At 35.8% G+C, this 19,418-nt stretch overlaps 1 long non-coding RNA gene across 1 annotated transcript; it reads right to left on the bottom strand.

Moving 5' to 3' along the window:
- Positions 1 to 15,432: 15,432 nt before the first annotated feature.
- On the bottom strand, positions 15,433 to 15,694 carry LOC149219497 (uncharacterized). The gene is made up of 2 exons (XR_016248701.1): positions 15,651 to 15,694; positions 15,433 to 15,560 (listed from the first exon to the last, which is right to left on the bottom strand). It is a non-coding gene; the product is annotated as an uncharacterized LOC149219497 (long non-coding RNA).
- Positions 15,695 to 19,418: the final 3,724 nt, after the last annotated feature.

The raw sequence follows: 19,418 nt of genomic DNA, 5'->3' as shown, positions 1-19,418 counted from the left end.
CGGGTTCCGGAGCGAAGCATTGAAAAGAGAATAAGCAAAATACATTTTATTTCCTTCATAAATTGTTCAAGTGCACAATTAAATTCAAGATTGCAAGATTTATGTCCTCTAAGATAGAATACGCATGCATATACAGTCCTATTCATTCCATTCATTACAGACAAATGCAGTGACAGGGTTTCACGACCCTACGAATTCGCATACATAAATATTTCTGTTCATTCCATACATTGCAGGCAAATACAGTAACCAAGTTTCATTACTCCAAAAGAAAGCACACATACATATATTTCTGTTCATTCCATACATTGCAGGTCGACACAGTAACAGAGTATCACAACTCCAAAAGTCTCATGACCAGCCGAGGCCGAGAGTGAGTATAAAGCAAAGAGAGTCAAGCAAAAAACGCAAGATACGACGGTCCACAGTCAAACTGGTAAGCAACAGCACCGAGTTTCATATTTATTACATACCACTGTGTAAATATCTTGCAGGGTTATAAAATTCCCATGACCTGAAAGTACGGTGCAAGGAGGACTCGTTGGTCCCAACCACCAAATAAACGAATACACAAAAACCCTCCTATCCACAGCTACAGAACGATCGAGCAACGAAGATACATTGGACCCAGCCATTAAACGAAAGTATTCATAGAAACCCTTCAAGCTACGGCTACGGGTTGAAACATTACAAAGGCCAGACTCTATATCAAATACAGACCACCGAAGCAAGCAAATACAGCAAAGACGAAGAACCACATAAGAGATTAAGTTAAGAACAGGGCTACCCGGAGGATAGACAGTCGAAATCCCTGCAAAACCACGGGACCGGTCACCTGCAACCACCACAGCAGAGCCACGTTAGGGTCATAATCAAATCCAAACCCACGCAACAGAAACAATACTAAGAAGCTGTAAAGGAGATAACAGAGAGTAAAACCCTTGTATGGCTGAAGGGGCAAAGCCATACCTGTAGTGAACCGACCCATAAGTTGCAGAAACAAAGGGACACCCTGACCACAGAGGGGCTGCGAGGGTTAGCATCATTTCGAGCAGAGATTAAAGACATATAGCAAAGAACAAACCCTCACCTGGATATACAGTGCCGAATGTTGGACTAGAACCAGAGACGGAGCCGAACACCTGAGAAAACCACTGAGAGCAGAGCGACAGAGTAAAAATGACCAAATGGGCGCGAACCGGCAGTGAAAAGGTAAAAGCGTAAAGTTAGGGTTTGGTAAACTTCGAGACAGACAGGTGTCACTAGAGGAGGAAGAGTGAGTACCGTGGGTTGATTAACAATCACCTACCTCATAAATTGCAATCACACCATATCTTAAATCAAATAATAGTGCAGGTCCACATAGGACTGGGTTAGTGCGGGACACGTGGGCTGGGTCCCCATCAATTGGTATCAGAGCAGTTTTTTTTGTATATATATAGAGGAACATGGCAGAAGGGCAAGTGCCAAGACGAGGACGTGGAAGAGGTGCACGCAGAGGAGCAGATGAAGGATTGAGAGAATAGATTAGAATTTTGACAGCTCGCTTGGAAGCAGTGGAAGCGGGTAGACGAAGAGACCCGGAACTGGGAGATGATAGTGAGGACGAAGCGGTAGCTGGTACAGATGGTTCTGATGAAGAAGCTCCAGAATTGAGACTACTGCGTTCAATTTTATTGGCCAGCAGCAAACCCAAAATAGAGATTTCAAATTACGATGGCAGTCTGTCTGCTGATATCCTATTGGATTGGATAAGCGAACTGGATAAGTATTTCGAAAATGAGGAAGTTAAGGAGGATAAGAGAGTCAAGCTCGCTACTACTAAGTTGAAGGGACATGCCCTCTTGTGGTGGGATAATGTCCAAGCAGATAGAAAAAGACTGAACAAATTACCTATACGGAGTTGGTCAAGAATGGTAGCAAAATTGAAGGGCAGATTTCTGCCGAAAGATTACCAGGTTGAACTATGTCGGCGAGTACAGAATTTGAAACAGAGAGGTATGACTGTCAAAGAGTATACGGAAGAGTTCTACCGGGTAAATCTACGTGCTAGTTATACAGATGAAACTCCAGAAAAAACAGCGAGATATGTCAATGGCTTGAGGATGGAAATTCTGGATGAAATTAGCATCCTTTCTCCCCGAAATATTGAAGAAGCCTTTCAGAGTGCTGTAAAGGCTGAGGAAAAGATTAACAGAAAACAAAACAGCAGAAGAGGGAGAGGAAATAGCAGAGGACGGGGACAATCCTACGGTAGAGGAAGGAGTGCTGCGAACAGCGAAGAAGGCAGCAGTTCAAAAACTTCAGGGACAGCAGAAAAAGGGGATAGCACTAGAGGAGGTCGGTCATACCAAAGATGACAAGGAAATGGCCGCGGAAGAGGGACTAATGTCCAGTGCTACAGGTGCCACAAATGGGGGCACAGAGCCTTTGAGTGTCCAGAAGTTGAACAGGCCGGTCAGAGGGGAACGCTGATGGCACAACCTGAAGAAGCTGAAGCACAACCCAGGGAGGTGGAAGACATGGCGGAGACGGGGGAAGCTTTGATTTTGAACAAAGTATTGTTAAAGCCAACCAAGGAAGTGGTTGAAACAACACAGCGGAAGGCACTGTTTCGGACAGTCTGTAAATCGCATGGAAAGTGTTGTAAGGTGATAATAGACAGCGGGAGTACAGATAACTTGGTTGCCACAGAGATGGTGGAAAAACTGGGGTTGAAGCGACTGAAGCACCCCACACCTTACAAGGTGTCGTGGCTGCAGAAAGGCCACCAGTTGTTGGTTGATGAACAATGTGAAGTAGAGTTTCGCATTGGCAAGTACCACGATACAATGGTCTGTGATATTATGCCCATGGACGTGTGTCACATACTGCTCGGAAGACCATGGCAGTATGACAGGAAGGTGACACACGATGGGAAAAATAACTGTTATAAGTTCGTGAAGGATGGGGTCAAACACACACTTGTACCCATCAAAGAGGAAGATTCGGCAGAGTCAAGCGAAACAAAGTCGCTATTACTTGGAGGAAAAAAGTTCATAAAGCAGATTGAAGAAGATGAGATTAATTTTGCAGTGGTGAGAAGGATGAAGCCAGTATTACTGAGCTTGGAGAAATCAGAATTGCCCAAAGAGGTACAAGAGCTGTTAGAAGAATTTCCAGATATTGCGGCTGATGAACTACCTGATAAGTTGCCTCCCAAGAGGAGCATCAGCCACCATATTGATTTTATACCAGGATCAAGTTTACCGAACAAGGCAGCGTACAGAATGAGTCCAAAGGACAATGAAGAAGTACGCAAACAAGTGCAGGAGCTGTTAGATAAGGGACTGATCAGAGAGAGTTTGAGCCCTTGTGCAGTACCTACAGTCCTTGCGCCCAAGAAGGGAGGAGAATGGCGAATGTGCACGGATTCGCGGGCTATAAACAAGATCACCATTCGATACAGGTTTCCCTTGCCTAGGATGGATGACATGATGGACTGTCTTAGTGGGGCAGCATATTTTACAAAAATAGATCTGAAAAGTGGGTATCATCAGATCAGAATCAGGGAAGGGGACGAATGGAAGACAGCCTTCAAGACCAACGAAGGGCTGTACGAATGGCTGGTTATGCCATTTGGGTTGAGTAACGCTCCGAGTACTTTTATGAGACTCATGAACGAAATGTTAAAGGAATTTATTGGAAAATTCGTGATAGTCTATCTGGACGATATTCTAATTTTTAGCAGGACGAAAAGAGAGCACCTTCAACATATTCGAAGAGTATTCGAGAAGCTGCAGCAGAACAAACTGCTGATAAATTTGAAGAAATGCACTTTCTTGCAGAAGGAGTTGATTTATCTGGGATTTGTAGTGGCAGAGAATGAGCTAAAGATGGACCCGGAGAAGATTGAGGCGATCATGAGTTGGCCGTCACCTAAGAGTCTATTCGAGGTACGTGGCTTTCACGGTTTAGCGAGTTTTTACAGAAAGTTCATTAAGAATTTTAGTGAAATCTGCGCGCCCATGCTAGAAACCATCAAAAAGGCCAGCCAACCTTTTTGCTGGACTAAGGCAGTAGAAGAGAGTTTCCAACTTCTGAAGCGGAAAATAACGGAGAGGCCAATCTTGAGACTGCCCGATTTTAGCAAACCTTTTCAGGTTCGGTGTGATGCCAGTGGGACAGCTATTGGCGCTGTACTCAGTCAAGAGGACAGACCAGTAGCATTCTTTAGTGAAAAGCTAAACGAAAGTCGACAGAAGTATTCGTCATACGACAAAGAATTCTATGCAGTGGTTCAGGCCTTGAAGCATTGGAGGCACTATTTACTAGGTAATGAGTTCATTTTGTTCTCTGATAATTCTGCGTTACAGTACATAACTCAGCAACATAAACTGAACCATAAACATGCCAAGTGGGTGGAGTACCTGCAAAGTTTCACTTTTGTGTTGAAACACATAAGTGGGCAAGCCAACAAAGTGGCGGATGCTTTGAGCAGAAGAGCCTTGCTCTTACAGGAAAGTGGCATACAGGTGATGGGATTCGAGTATTTGAAGGATTTATACCAGATGGACGTGGATTTCAAAGAAGCCTTTGAGGCATGCCAAAATCCTGTCTTAAGGAATACAAGCCCATGGCTAGATTTTAATTTACAGGAAGGATTATTATTCCGAGGTGGACAGCTATGTATTCCGGATTGTTCAATGAGAGAAAATTTAGTGAAAGAGAAACATAGTGGCGGTTTAGCAGGACATTTTGGCGTTGATAAAACATTGGAACAGCTAAGACATTTTTATTACTGGCCGAAAATGAGTCGGGACGTACAGAGATATATAACCAGGTGTAAAATCTGCCAACTGGCGAAAGGACACAGCCAGAATACTGGATTATACACACCCTTACCAGTTCCAAGCAGACCGTGGGATTCAGTCAGCATTGACTTTGTCCTAGGACTGCCTAGAACGCAGCGAGGATATGATTCAGTGATGGTGGTGGTGGATCGGTTTTCAAAGATGGCTCATTTCATTCCGTGCCGAAAGGCTAGCGACGCCACAAACGTGGCACATCTCTTCTTCACAGAAGTAGTTCGATTACATGGCTTACCAAAGACTATAGTTTCAGACAGGGATGTGAAGTTTACGGGGCATTTTTGGCGCACCCTGTGGAAAAAGCTGGGCACACAGTTAAATTTCAGTTCTGCATATCACTGGCTAGACAGAGGTAGTGAACAGGAGTTTGGGCAACTTGTTACGAAGCTTAACAGGAGAAAACTCGCGCTTGTGGGATCGAGCTCTTGCCCAGGCAGAATTCGCTTATAACGATTCGCCTAACCGGAGCACCGGTCTTAGCCCATTCCAAATCTTGTATGGTATGCATCCGAGAGGAGTACATGAGTTACGGGATTTGGGACAGCTAGAGAGGAGAAGTGCAGACGGGGAAGATTTTGCTGAAGCGATGAGCGAACTGCATGAGAAAGTCAAACTGAGGTTACAGGACAGCATGCAGAAGTATAAGAAGCATGCAGACATAAGACGGCATGAGGTACATTTTCAGATTGGAGACAAAGTCCTTGCACATTTGCACCGGGAACGGTTTCCTAAGGGTACGTATAACAAACTGAAGTTCAAAAAAATCGGCCCATGCAAAATTCTGCGCAAATTTTCAGCAAATGCATATGAAATTGAACTGCCACCTGATATAGGTATATCACCCATATTCAACGTGGCAGACCTGTTTCCATATCATGCCCAGACAGAAGATGGAAGAATGGTACAGCCACAATGGGACACCCAGTTCGAGGACAATCTTTGGAAGAAACAGTTACCGTCGGTCAAGACCCATGAGATAGAAGGAATCATCAGCACATAGGTGGCCAAGAAGACACGCAGAAAGGAGTATCTGCGTTATCTCGTTAAGTGGAAGGATCGTCCAATGGAGGATAGTTCCTGGCTCGACGAGATACAGATTCGGAAGGCAGGCTACTCGGTGGAAGAACTCATGGAACAGAGCCATGAGATCTCTCTTTTACCCCGGCAGCCTGATGCAGGAGCATCTGGTCGACAGGGCGAAGACCGAGAAGGGGCAGACAAAGTTTCTGAAGAAGATTGGGAAAGATGAATATTTCGACAAATGGACAGCAAGACTGTCTGAGTTCTTATTGTTTTTTTTATTTTTTTTATTTTGTTCTTCCAAGGTCAACTACAGCATTTGTTTCTAATAGCTTAAGTTTCTATGTAATCTGTTCTGTTTTTAAATTGTGGTAACAGGTCTTAATTAGAGTTGTTAGGGGACTGTAGTAACAGGTCTTAAACTAGAGTTGTTAAGAATTAGATAAATGACAATAATCAATGTAATCCGTAAACCCTTATGGAACAAGGGAAACAGATAAACAAACAAATAGTCAAGTCGCATAAACTGATAGTAACTGCCAAGCAACTGCAATGTAGTAACTACCAAGCAGTTATCTAACTGCTGGACTATTGTATAAAAAGACAGATGAAATAACCCAGACGGGTTCCGGAGCGAAGCATTGAAAAGAGAATAAGCAAAATACATTTTATTTCCTTCATAAATTGTTCAAGTGCACAATTAAATTCAAGATTACAAGATTTATGTCCTCTAAGATAGAATACGCATGCATATATAGTCCTGTTCATTCCATTCGTTACAGACAAATGCAGTGACAGGGTTTCACGACCCTACGAATTCACATACATAAATATTTCTGTTCATTCCATACATTGCAGGCAAATACAGTAACCAAGTTTCATTACTCCAAAAGAAAGCACACATACATATATTTCTGTTCATTCCATACATTGCAGGTCGACACAGTAACAGAGTATCACAACTCCAAAAGTCTCATGACCAGCCGAGGCCGAGAGCGAGTATAAAGCAAAGAGAGTCAAGCAAAAAACGCAAGATACGACGGTCCACAGTCAAACTGGTAAGCAACAAAACCGAGTTTCATATTTATTACATACCGCTGTGTAAATATCTTGCAGGGTTATAAAATTCCCATGACCTGAAAGTACGGTGCAACGAGGACTCGTTGGTCCCAACAACCAAATAAACGAATACACAGAAACCCTCCTATCCACAGCTACAGAACGACCGAGCAACGAAGATACATTGGACCGAGCCATTAAACGAAAGTATTCATAGAAACCCTTCAAGCTACGGCTACGGGTTGAAACATTACAAAGGCCAAACTCTATATCAAATACAGACCACCGAAGCAAGCAAATACAGCAAAGACGAAGAACCACAGAAGAGATTAAGTTAAGAACAGGGCTACCCGGAGGATAGACAGTCGAAATCCCTGCAAAGCCACGGGACCGGTCACCTGCAACCACCACAGCAGAGCCACGTTAGGGTCATAATCAAATCCAAACCCATGCAACAGAAACAATACTAAGAAGCTGTAAAGGAGATAACAGAGAGTAAAACCCTTGTATGGCTGAAGGGGCAAAGCCATACCTGTAGTGAACCGACCCATAAGTTGCAGAAACAAAGGGACACCCTGACCACAGAGGGGCTGCGAGGGTTAGCATCATTTCGAGCAGAGATTAAAGACATATAGCAAAGAACAAACCCTCACCTGGATATACAGTGCCGAATGTTGGACTAGAACCAGAGACGGAGCCTAACACCTGAGAAAACCACTGAAAGCAGAGCGACAGAGTAAAAATGACCAAATGGGCGCGAACCGGCAGTGAAAATGTAAAAGCGTAAAGTTAGGGTTTGGTAAACTTCGAGACAGACAGGTGTCACTAGAGGAGGAAGAGTGAGTACCGTGGGTTGATTAACAATCACCTACCTCATAAATTGCAATCACACCATATCTTAAATCAAATAACAGTGCAGGTCCACATAGGACTGGGTTAGTGCAGGACACGTGGGCTGCGTCCCCATCAATATCTTATAGGACATATAAGATGACCAACATAATAAAACTATTGAATGTTATCAATAACTCAAAAGTAGATTAATTAATATGGTTTATGTTATTATTTAGTATTGTTTTGGATAATGAGATATACACTAATGTTAACAACGATGAATGTATAGTATTTGAACCTTTTAAAAATTATCAGACAAAAATTATAATAAATGGACATTGTAGATCTCTTAACATCATGTTATGATTTCCTCCACTATTACATTCTTAAAGAACAAACACTTATAATATTAAATGTGGTAAAAGCATGCTCTCATCAAATTCTTCCTGCTATTTATCATCAAATTGTAGTAAAATCAATATATATAAACAAAAAACCATTGTGTATTAAATTAACATTAAATAAAATCATAAAAAAAGTCACTTTAACTACCTAGTTAGTTTACTTTTTAGACAAAATAATTTATTTGAAAATTCAAAATAATTTTCATCTTGGTGTATTATTTAGAGACTATATCCTTTAATATAACTTATAGACATATCAACTAAAAATTAAATATATTTAAATTATAATACTTTGACAACTACAATGGTGGAGATTTCAACAAAAAAATATTGAACATTTGAAACATGTTTATTTTTCTTATTGAAAGTATATAATAAATCCTAGGTAAAGTACTTGATGGTTATCCATTGCATATATTTCAAGTGTCATTCAAAAACAACAATTTATATTATACCACCAGAAAGTTTTGATTCCCAATAAGACTAAGTTCCGTTCAAATTAGGAGATAATTTTTTACATTATCTAATATAACATTTGATACAAAACATAAATATATGACACCCTAAAAGGGCACAAGAACATACCATGACACCCTAAAAGGGCACAAGAACATACCACCAACCTCTAGTTTTCATATCCATATAATAAGAGAAATTCATTTTACAACAAATTATTAGTTGTTTCAAAGTGATGTTACAACTTACAAGTTTCCAAATTTCATTGCTCCAATGATAATGTAAGCAAAGAAATGAGTCAAGTTGCATGGAAGCTATTCATTAAATCCAAATATAGATGGAGATTGGATATATGTGCAAAAGAATCTCCTCATATTTAAATGCATCTTGAGAAACATAAAGGGAAAGATGCTATGCCATAGTAGAAAAATGCTCCAATCTAAATGTGTCACATCTTTTACTGCATTTTTAAAAATGTTGGTAAGATGTGGGACACCAAGGTATATGAAATGCAAATAGACAAAAAAATATAATAAACATCTCATTCTCCAATATGTAATGTAGTGGGGCCTTCAATATTATAGAACTTTATTCTTTTAAGATTGATTTGACATACAAATGCAATACTTTGACCTTAATTATACTCGATAAGAATATATCATGTTGGAGTTCAATTTTGTTTTTTCATAAACATGTTTATGCTTTGGATTCTTTATATTTTTAATTCTTATCTATGTTTAATAGGTTTGGGATTAAAATAAATATTTACTTTTAAATAAATATATCCAAATAATAAGTAATTATTGTTTTTATAATTGAATGATCTTCCTTTCAAATATTTTAGTAAGAGATTTTTAAGATTTGATTTTTCTAGCCACTTGGTAGATCCACATTTAAGAAGTAGATCCACATTTAAGAAGATTCTAAGTTGGTTTAATTATTAATTATAATTATAAGCATCATTATCATTATAATTATTAACTTTGTTTTTTTATTTTTTTATTTTTAATTTAATTTATTTATTTTTCTAATTTTATTTTGATTGGGTCAAATGTTATAAAAGAAATTTTGAGCAAATATTTTAGAAAAGAAGGAAATCCTCATTGTCTTAAAATATACATTGTAACAAAAAAATAGCATTTACATCAAAACAAATTTATTAAATGAAAAAATCATTACTCAAATACAATATTAAAAAAATATCCCATTTCATTGATGTATGTTTTTTATTGATTATTTAATTTACGGAAGTATATCTAAATATGTTAGAATGATTATGATTACTAATTGAATTATTTCTTATTCATGAAATGAATTTTCTTTTTATGGTTTTTTGGGTTAATTTTAATCAAAATATGGCAGGGATTTTTAATTTTTAGAGTGTTAAATCTACTAATGCATTCAAAATTTATTTTAAATAACAAAAAATCATAATCTTGCTTGATATTGTATGACATGGTGAAAAAAACTATTTTGTATATAAATTAAATTCTTTTTTTATCTACAGTTTTAAAAAAAAAACAAAATTCTCTTATATTAAATTCAATTAAAATTATAATTTTTTTAATATAAATATTAAAATTTTCAAATTAAAACAAATAAACCTTATAATATTAATTAAAAAACACTAATTCTCATCATTATTTGTATAAATATTTTAGTTTAAATGTATTAAAAAATAATTTTATACTCCAAATTTTCCCTAACAACACAAGCATGAAAAACTTGCTTCAAATGCATCTCCATACAATCAATTATTCATTAATACTTGCAAATACCAATGTTAAAATAATTCGCACTCATCTTAAACCCAAGATACACCATTTAAAAAAGAAAAACCAAATAATTTTTTCTTTCAATGAATTGCTAGGTGAATTGTTTACATAGGCCAGTGTAAAGTTGTATTTACCTAGTGAATATATATATATATATATAATGTGTGAGTCTTTCAGTTTAGGCACGACATTTTTTTTTTAAGCCACTAAAACCTATTGTAATTAATCACAAGGATGTTAACTCCGACCATAACCTTCTTTATCTAGTCAGACTTACTCTTACTTTTTTCCCTCGAATTTTTGTCATTGGCCTTCCAATGGATGTAACAAGTTCTATTCCCACGACTTGAAAAAGTCTGACCACTCTAGTAAAGGCCGACACATGCCTGAGATGTAACGAATTTGGCATTACTCTCCTTCCTCCTCTGAACCTCAATGCATTTTGCAATGACCTCTTGAAAATTATCCCTGGGTCTCCTCAGTGCTCCTTGGAAGCCCCCATTCATTACAGCAGAGAAAGATTTCTTCAAACCCGTCACTGGTGCTATTGCTGGTAGTGGATTGCCTCTTTGAATTCACTTCCCATAAAGTTGAAGATGAATCTAGAAGGTGGTTACTTCTGGCTGTCTCCGCAAAGCAGACCAATATAATCACTTTAAATTTGCAAGAGATCCACTAAATTAACCGATGGTAGCAAATCATTTATTTGGTTCAACTCGGACTTTACACCCTCAAAAATGGCGGAGAATCTGCAACCAAACATCCACCAAAATTCCGTTCTGCGATTTGGCTAACAAAATAATGCGCAGAATCAAAGATAAAAGCAAGGCCGGATTTACTTTAGGTTTTCTTGAATGCCTTTCCCAGGATTTCAAAATTTCATTGTTGTGAACTTACTTTGAAGCATGGGGTGGATGTAAAATTATCCACACATAAGAATTATCACTTACAACAGTACTATGACAAAAACATACTAACATTCCTAGAGACAGGATGGCTTCTGGAGGCCGGATAAGTGGCCATATCGTGGAGAACAAGTGCCTGGCAACTTAGTCTACTACCTTCGCTTTTGCTTTCTTGAACAGGTATTAATGACGTTTTCAGCGAAATATTAACCGTCAAAAATACATTTTGAACTGTTCCAAACACGTCTTAAGAAACGGCCTTCAAAATTTTCTAACCATCAGATAAGTTCAAAAGGCCTTATGACGGGAAAAATTCCATCCCTAATTTGCATCTATTTCATCTTTTCTATTTCAGAAACTCTTATGCATCTATACATCTAGGGTTGGAATTTGGATTCTTCTCTACCCGTTAAATAATTTTTTTTTGACGTTTTGGGTCTTTATGTTTCCCTTCAAGGAACGTTATGTTTAAAATTTTGCCCTTCAACTGCAATGTTTTGATAATAAATTAACTTCTCACCAATAAAACTTTAACTAAAAAATTACCCTTCAATAACACACATATGTTCAATTTTTTCACATATTTATCATAAGAAAAAAAACATGACCAAAACAAACTAATGACTTGTTAAACCCTAAAGTTTGTTTTACTCAGTTTTTGATACGATATAATTTCTTCTCCAAAACACAAGATATTACAGTTATGTGCAAATATGGAAATATATTCCACTCACATCAGACCTGCCATTATTATAATCAATGTGCTCATATTGCAGTATTTTCAATTTTCCATTTGGGTTTTGATTACACTGTTAAATGTTACAATTTCAATGAAAACAAATGGATTTTTTCCACTAATGTGAACAGAAAAGTTATCCGAGAGGAAATTTCCATCTCAAGGACTGTAGATTTTACATGAGGCTATCATCTAGGCTCCTTGTCCTCTCCCCCATCATAATCACATTAAATCAAGTGGGGTATGGGTTTGTAATAAAATCAACATATTGTATTAAGTGTTTTAATATTTCAGAAAGTTTTCATAGATGAGTGTTGGCCAGTAACATATTCTCAACACATTAAAAACAATTACTCCATCAGACATGTATAACCATCTCAATATAATCCACACTATTTATTTTACTTATTATTAGTGAGAAACAACAAGACAATATATGGCTTGTGTATATCTTTCACATGACAATTTTTATTTTTTGGGGCCTTATAGGTGGTTAGTCATAAATAATCAAATACCATTTTTAAGCATGTTTTTATGCGATTGGGTTCACAACCATCCTCAAAATTTTAAAATAAGCTTGATAGACGTCAACCATCTTCAAAATTTTAAAATATGGTTGATAGACGTCATGTCTTAGATATTTTTACTTCATTGATGGTGGTAAATTCTTAGGAATTTTGCAGGCATTTCAGTTGTAGGAATTTTGGCTTTGTTTCCAAGTGAACAAGTACCGAGGTGTACTCTTCTATCCATGCATTAAGATAGCAAAATAGAAGTTCCTGGTGCAAAAGTCAAAAATTGGAAAAGCCACATGCTATAGTCCACATTCTGTGAAAAATGTAAATATAATGTTGATTTTGTAGAATTGAAAAAATAAATGAAAATTTAAAAATTGTTAATATTTCACTTGAAAAATTCTTACTCTTCAACTTAGAATGTTAAACTAATGGCAACTCTCTTTCTCCTTTGCATTCATTTTAGAATTGCCTCACAAAACTTTCGGTTTAATAACCCTCTAAACTAAAGCTTAATAACTGTCTAAACTTAAAACTTATTAATAGTTAGATCAGATGAATTTTATCTAGTCATTGTTCCTATTATTTCTCAAATAATAAATTATTATAAATGTTAATTAAAAAAATTGTCCATGGAAGCAAGTTAAGTTGGTTAATACTCATGAAAAATTTGTAGGGAAAAGGCTTTTTGAGAAAAACAAAACTCAAAACAAACTTATAAAATTAAGTTGTGGGAGTTTGAATAAGAGGAAAATGGTTTTCCAGAACTCACAACTTAAAATAGATCCTTGCAATACTAAATTACTAATAACAAATAACAAACACATTTTTAGAGTGATAAACATATTCTTAAAAATAAAATATTTAAATATATTTCAAACATTTACACTGATAAACCTATTTTTTAAATGGTAAAATACTTAAAAAATAATACCTACATGGATTAAAGGTAGCAAAGGTTGCACTCCAACCAAAGTCATAAGTGCCACGTAACATCCAATTGTTAATGCAATAGTTGTTGAAGGCGTAGAAGACATGGACCTACACATTATCAAAGTCGAAACACACTCCACCCTATTATATTGCACTGCAATCTATGCCCTAAAATCTTCCTAAAACCTATTAAATTAATATAAAAATCTCGCTAAAATTTCAAATAAACAAAACAACAACATAAAAATGTATATCATTAAACTATGAAAACTATCCAAACATGTAGATAAATTATATAGATAAATACATAATAAGATAATCATATACCAATCCCCTTTTTTTCAAAGAAAAAACAACTTTAAAAATATACACATAAATGAACAAGTAGACAAGCCACAAAGTAGTAAAAAGGCGAGGCCACTGAGAATAACTGCCATTACTCTCTTTGCCATGCTTAAGTGGCTGCCTAACACTCAAGGCTCCTTTGCAACAAGAGGTCATCCTTTCCAATTTAATGTCCTCTTCTTTACCTACCTAACATGTCTCTCGGGCAAAGGTGCAGCCATTGGGACATCCTCATTTCTAAACTCACTATTGTTACATATTTAAAATATATAAAATAGAAAATTGTCGGGGCCTTGTGACACACTTACTTATAATAAAAGACAAACTAACTGACCAACAAAACCTGAGAAATTGTAAGTCATCCATATGAAACGTGTTGGTGCACGAACCTTGATAAATTGTGATTCACCCATATGAAAAGTGTGAGTGCCTTTTCGCTATTCAATTGTGATTCACCTATATAAAAAGTGTTAGTGCCTTTTTTCGCGGTTTAAAATAAAATAGTAATAATGTTTTCCCAAAAAATTAACCCGTCAAAAAAACGTTCTGTACATTTCAAAACCCATCATAAAAAACGTTCGTTTAAATTGTGATTCACCTATATAAAAAGTATTAGTGCCTTTTTTCGCTGTTTAAAATAAAGTAGTAATAACGTTTTCCCAAAAAATTAACCCGTCAAAAAAACGTTCTGTACATTTCAAAACCCATCATAAAAAACGTTCGTTTAAAAATTTTAAACGTAAAATACGTTCAAAATGACTTATGACGGGCAAAATGCCCGTCAAATTCCAACCCTGTATACATCTATTTCAGTTTTTATTTTTAGCAAGTTTTTCTCTTTCTGCAACTCTTATGCATCTATCTGAGTTAAACTTATGCATCTATAATAACTAGCGTTTTTTATTTCAAGTAGATACACTGAACACTTATGCATCTATTTCAGCTAAATACCAGCAAAATAACTAACAAGTAGATAACCAATTTTTTCTATTTCAGGTATTTTAATAGCTAGTTTTTTCTATTTCAAGTATTTTAATAACCAATTTTTTCTATTTCAAGTATTTTAATAACCAACATGTTCTATTTCAAATAGATAAAACACTTATGCATCTGCATCTATTTCAATTAGATACCGAGCGAAATAACTAGCAAGTAAATAACGAACAATTTTTTCTATTTCAAGAATTTCAAGTAAATAACGAACAATTTTTTCTATTTCAAGTAGATAATCAGCGTTTTGAAGTATTTATTTTCTATTTCAATTATTTCAAATAGATAATCAAGTGAATAGGCAAGCAAATAGCAAAAAAGGCATGTGAAATTTACCTAGAAGCCATATTTCCAGTGACTGCTAAAGGGAGGCATACAAAAGCAACACACAGGTGTAGTTTACTGAGAAGCCATATTTCCAAGGGCTGCTAAAGCGCAGGCATCAAAGCACAAAGAAAAGCAAAAGAATATGCTCAGAACTTGTATATTTAATCATTTATCCCTACATAAACCAAATATTTACTATTTACTATTACTATCTGCAAAATGCTTATGCTATTTACTATTTATTGTGCTTTTCTTTGTAGTAAAAAAAAATAGATATTTACTATTTCTAATTAGAAATGCAAAGGACAAGCTTATTAGTGAAGCCGCCAAACAAGATAAAAATACTCCTCCTCAACATCCCTCTCCTGCAAGAATACCAAGACATTTTTGAAAATCCTCCTTCAACTCCTCCTGCAAGAATACCAAAATGATTTTGAATATTGATAGCTGGTATGACTAGTATTGTAATATGGTATAGAGATTATAGAAACCATTGCACACCATGTTGTTCATGCCGAAGGGCTTTGGACCGCATTTCAGCAAACCTGCACATGGTTTGAATCCATTAAGTAGAGCCAATATCAATAATAAAAAACACAGGGAAACATGCATTATATGCTTACCATCTCTGATGGGTATTGCTACACTCTGTTCCAAAACCCATAACAGAGCTAAAATATGGAAAATACAGCCCCAAAAATGGGCAGATAGCACCTTTTTAGACATTTTGCACCAAATCCCAGCCGAAATTGTCAAACTTTCAAAACTAATCAAAAGGGAAATCCCGTTTTCAACCAAAATCCCAGCCAAGATCATTACAATTTCAGAACTACTCAAAAGGGAAAAGCATCTCTAATTGATATTACCACAGTGTGTTCCAGAACCCATAGCACTGCTAAAAAAAATTGAAAAATAGAGTCCAGGAAACGGAAGGTTCTCACACTCTTTTCCCACCACTTCGAAAACCATCCCCTTGCCGGAGACGGATCTTTAGTTCGAAAGCCAGCATACCTCGTCATTACCTCTTGTTGCAGGAATGGTTCTTTAGTTCGAAAGCCAGCATACCTCGTCATTACCTCTTGTTGCAGGCAGGGATCTTTAGTTCGAAAGCCAACATACCTCGTCATTACCTCTTGCGGCAGGCACATGCACTGCATGCATCCAACGTGATAGTTGTATATGGGAAGCCATTTTCATAGCTATTATATATATGTTATTTGTGATATTTTTCTAATTATTATTTTTATTTATTTTCACAATATACGGGAAGTTATTTTCATATATTTTATAGTCATTTTAAGTTTTATATTAATATAAAATACTTGTTTTTGATTATTTTAAAAATGATTTAAAATATTAATATTTTTAAAAAGATAAATAACACTTGTCCAAATTCTTAAATCCAAATGGTTTGTGAAAAGATTTGTGTAAGTGAAACATTCCTAAATCCAAATGGTTTCAGAAAAGATTTGTATAAGTGATACATTTGGCTTTTGCCTTAATTATTAATTCTATCTTGGTTTCAGTAGAGTTAAGTGATAGGGTCGTTTTTACTTGATTTTATCAAATTTCTGATTTCACATGTTTTCAAAAAAATATCACACTAACCATAATGGTTATGTGAGACTTTTAATTAGTTATATTTTTCGCTAATCAAAACTTTTCGGAGAATTTGACAATATCCAATCATCGGAAAATCTGACAACTCAAAGGAAAGATCTTGAAGTGTTTTCTTTGTTGCTGGTTATTACTCTGTCTTAGCCCCTGCTTTATACAATGATGCCTATGTTTTTTCCTCAGCATATCTAGGTCTGGATAAACCACTTTGATTGGTGGTGCTTAAAGTGGGACTACTGTTGTTGCTTCTGCTCTAGCTACCTCTACCACTTATGGATTAATTGGATCTTAACAAGGTAATGACCCCGAACAAGTTCTCCTGGTTCAAGGTAAGCCGCTTAAGCTTCATCTTCAACTAGCTACTGAACATCCAGGTCTAAGTGTCAAGCTTTCCATACACTTAGCCACCGGTATTGCTGCCTTGGTCTAGCCTTAAAATACTATCTTTGTCCAAGCACCAAGTTCCAAGGAAAAAACTTAAAAAAGACAAGCTTATTACCTACCTGGAACTAGACTACCAGAAAGTTCACCTATCGCTTTTATTTAGCACCAAACCGCGTTTCCCTATTGTTTCCCTGTTCAAGGTAGCGACTAGCTGCCATGCAGCCTCCCTTATTCAAAATGAATTTAGTTTCCATTTTGGCCATCTTAAATTTTGAAATATAAACTAAATCAATGGTTTGACTTCTATATTTTTCATGTTTATGAAATTTTCAAGCTAAAAAATCCATATTTTCAAGCTAGACTATATTTTTATAACCTAGCGGGAGTTATGATTTCAGGTGCTGTGTACTACATGCTCCTATGGTGCAAGAGCCAAAAAGGGCCACTGTTTCTAGCCATGTTCACTCCTGTGTAGCTAATGCCGGTTTCCATCTTGTCAATTTTCATTTTCTCTGAACACTTTCATTTGGGAATGTGAGCGTTTGGGCCAATATCTTATTTAACAAATTTGCAAAATTTATAAAACATTAACCATGTGTATTAAACTACAATACATATATTAGAATACAATCTGCCTGGTGTCATAGGTGTTTGAAGGTAGCTTGTAATGTTGAATTTCGCTGATCATGTGTATGGTTTGGTTCATTTTCCTGATCAATTTCTTTAAATATGTAGTTTTATTAGTGTAGATTTTCACAGTTAGTGATGATATTGTTAGTAATATTTGGGAGTGAAGTCTATGAATTAATTTAAAATTCCAGTGAACATTCTACTCCTAATGAACATTCCACCCATACTGAACAAAGAAAGTTGTGCATCCTTCTTTTAAAGATGTATTTTTGATGATATTGCAATGTTTGATTATTTAAAATTTATATTTGATTGCAAATTTAATATCTTGGAAATTTTTGAGACATTGTAAATGTAAATCTTCATTCTAGAGAATTAACTTAATAATTTATTTTTTTAAATCACCTAATTATCTCATTAAAATTAGAAGATTAATGTTTAAAAAATAATAGATTTAATGATGAAATAATGTGTAAAATAAAATAAAATAATATAATATTTTATTTATCTAATTTTACTTATTAGTATTTTATCTATCTTATAGTTCCATTTCTTTAAAAGCTACTTGTTTCATATTTTACCAGAACATTTAGGAGTGGTCAGAGTATAACACGGAGAAAACCTCCAACTATGGCTGCTGACAACACTACATCGTTTACATAACATTGAAACAGCAAAGCAGCTTGAACTGCATTACTACTGTCGCTGTGCATACTTCTTTAATCCATGATTATATCAATTTATACAAAATTCTCTTCAGGCTGGAAGAGTTATGGCGGTGTTTCCCTTTCGAAAGATGAGTCAAAACGTTATGAGTGTTTCCCTTTCCCTTTGGAAAAGTTATGAGTCGAGAAATGATTTGAAAAATTATGAGGGAAAATGATTGCATTACAACTGTGGTTGTGCATACCTCTTTAATCCATGATTATCTCAATTTATACAAAATTCATGAATGTTGAACTAAAGAAACTCTCTTCGTTGATGCTAAACATAGTAGTTTTATTTTATGTGAATAATACGGTATGTAAAATCTACATTCTTTTAAAGTGCGATTTTTGAATGTAAATATGAAGGTTTATGTGAGAATCCAAAAGCGGAAAAAGTAGAGAAAACGACATTAGGAATTATGTGGAGTTTAAGATTATTTCGTCGCTGAAAAATGAGTTGGTGCAAAATTTAAAAAATCTAAAGAACTTATTTTACTATGAGAATAATTTCAGTGGTGCGGATCATTGGGATGAAGTGTCAATCAAGTCCTCTATTAGAATTTGGAATGCAGAGAGAGATGTCTAATTTTAAGATTTCGGGGGAAAAAGAAGGAAACCTTACAAAAGGTCATAAAAGGTTCTCCCTCCAAATATTTTATTTTATATATAAAAGTCCCAAGTTCCCATTCAATGTACTGGGTACTCGTACAACCTTACTGTAGCATTAAAAAAAGATGGAGTCACTAACATCACATTAAAGTTGAGAAATACAATGACAATGAGGAACCGAGTTGGAAGGCACCAATGGAGAAATGGATGGCATCAAGACCATAAAAGCTAGGCGTTACAAATCCCCATGCAATCTGAGTGAGTGTTGTGGTGTCCATCTCTCATAATTACCAGGATTTTCTTTTAAATAGTGAGAAATGTG

Source organism: Pinus tabuliformis, chromosome Q (genome assembly GCF_031772625.1).
Source record: "Pinus tabuliformis cultivar Carrire ecotype Pingquan chromosome Q, CPIR1, whole genome shotgun sequence".
NCBI lineage: Eukaryota > Viridiplantae > Streptophyta > Pinopsida > Pinales > Pinaceae > Pinus > Pinus tabuliformis.
This window is presented reverse-complemented; position numbering and strand designations above follow the sequence as displayed.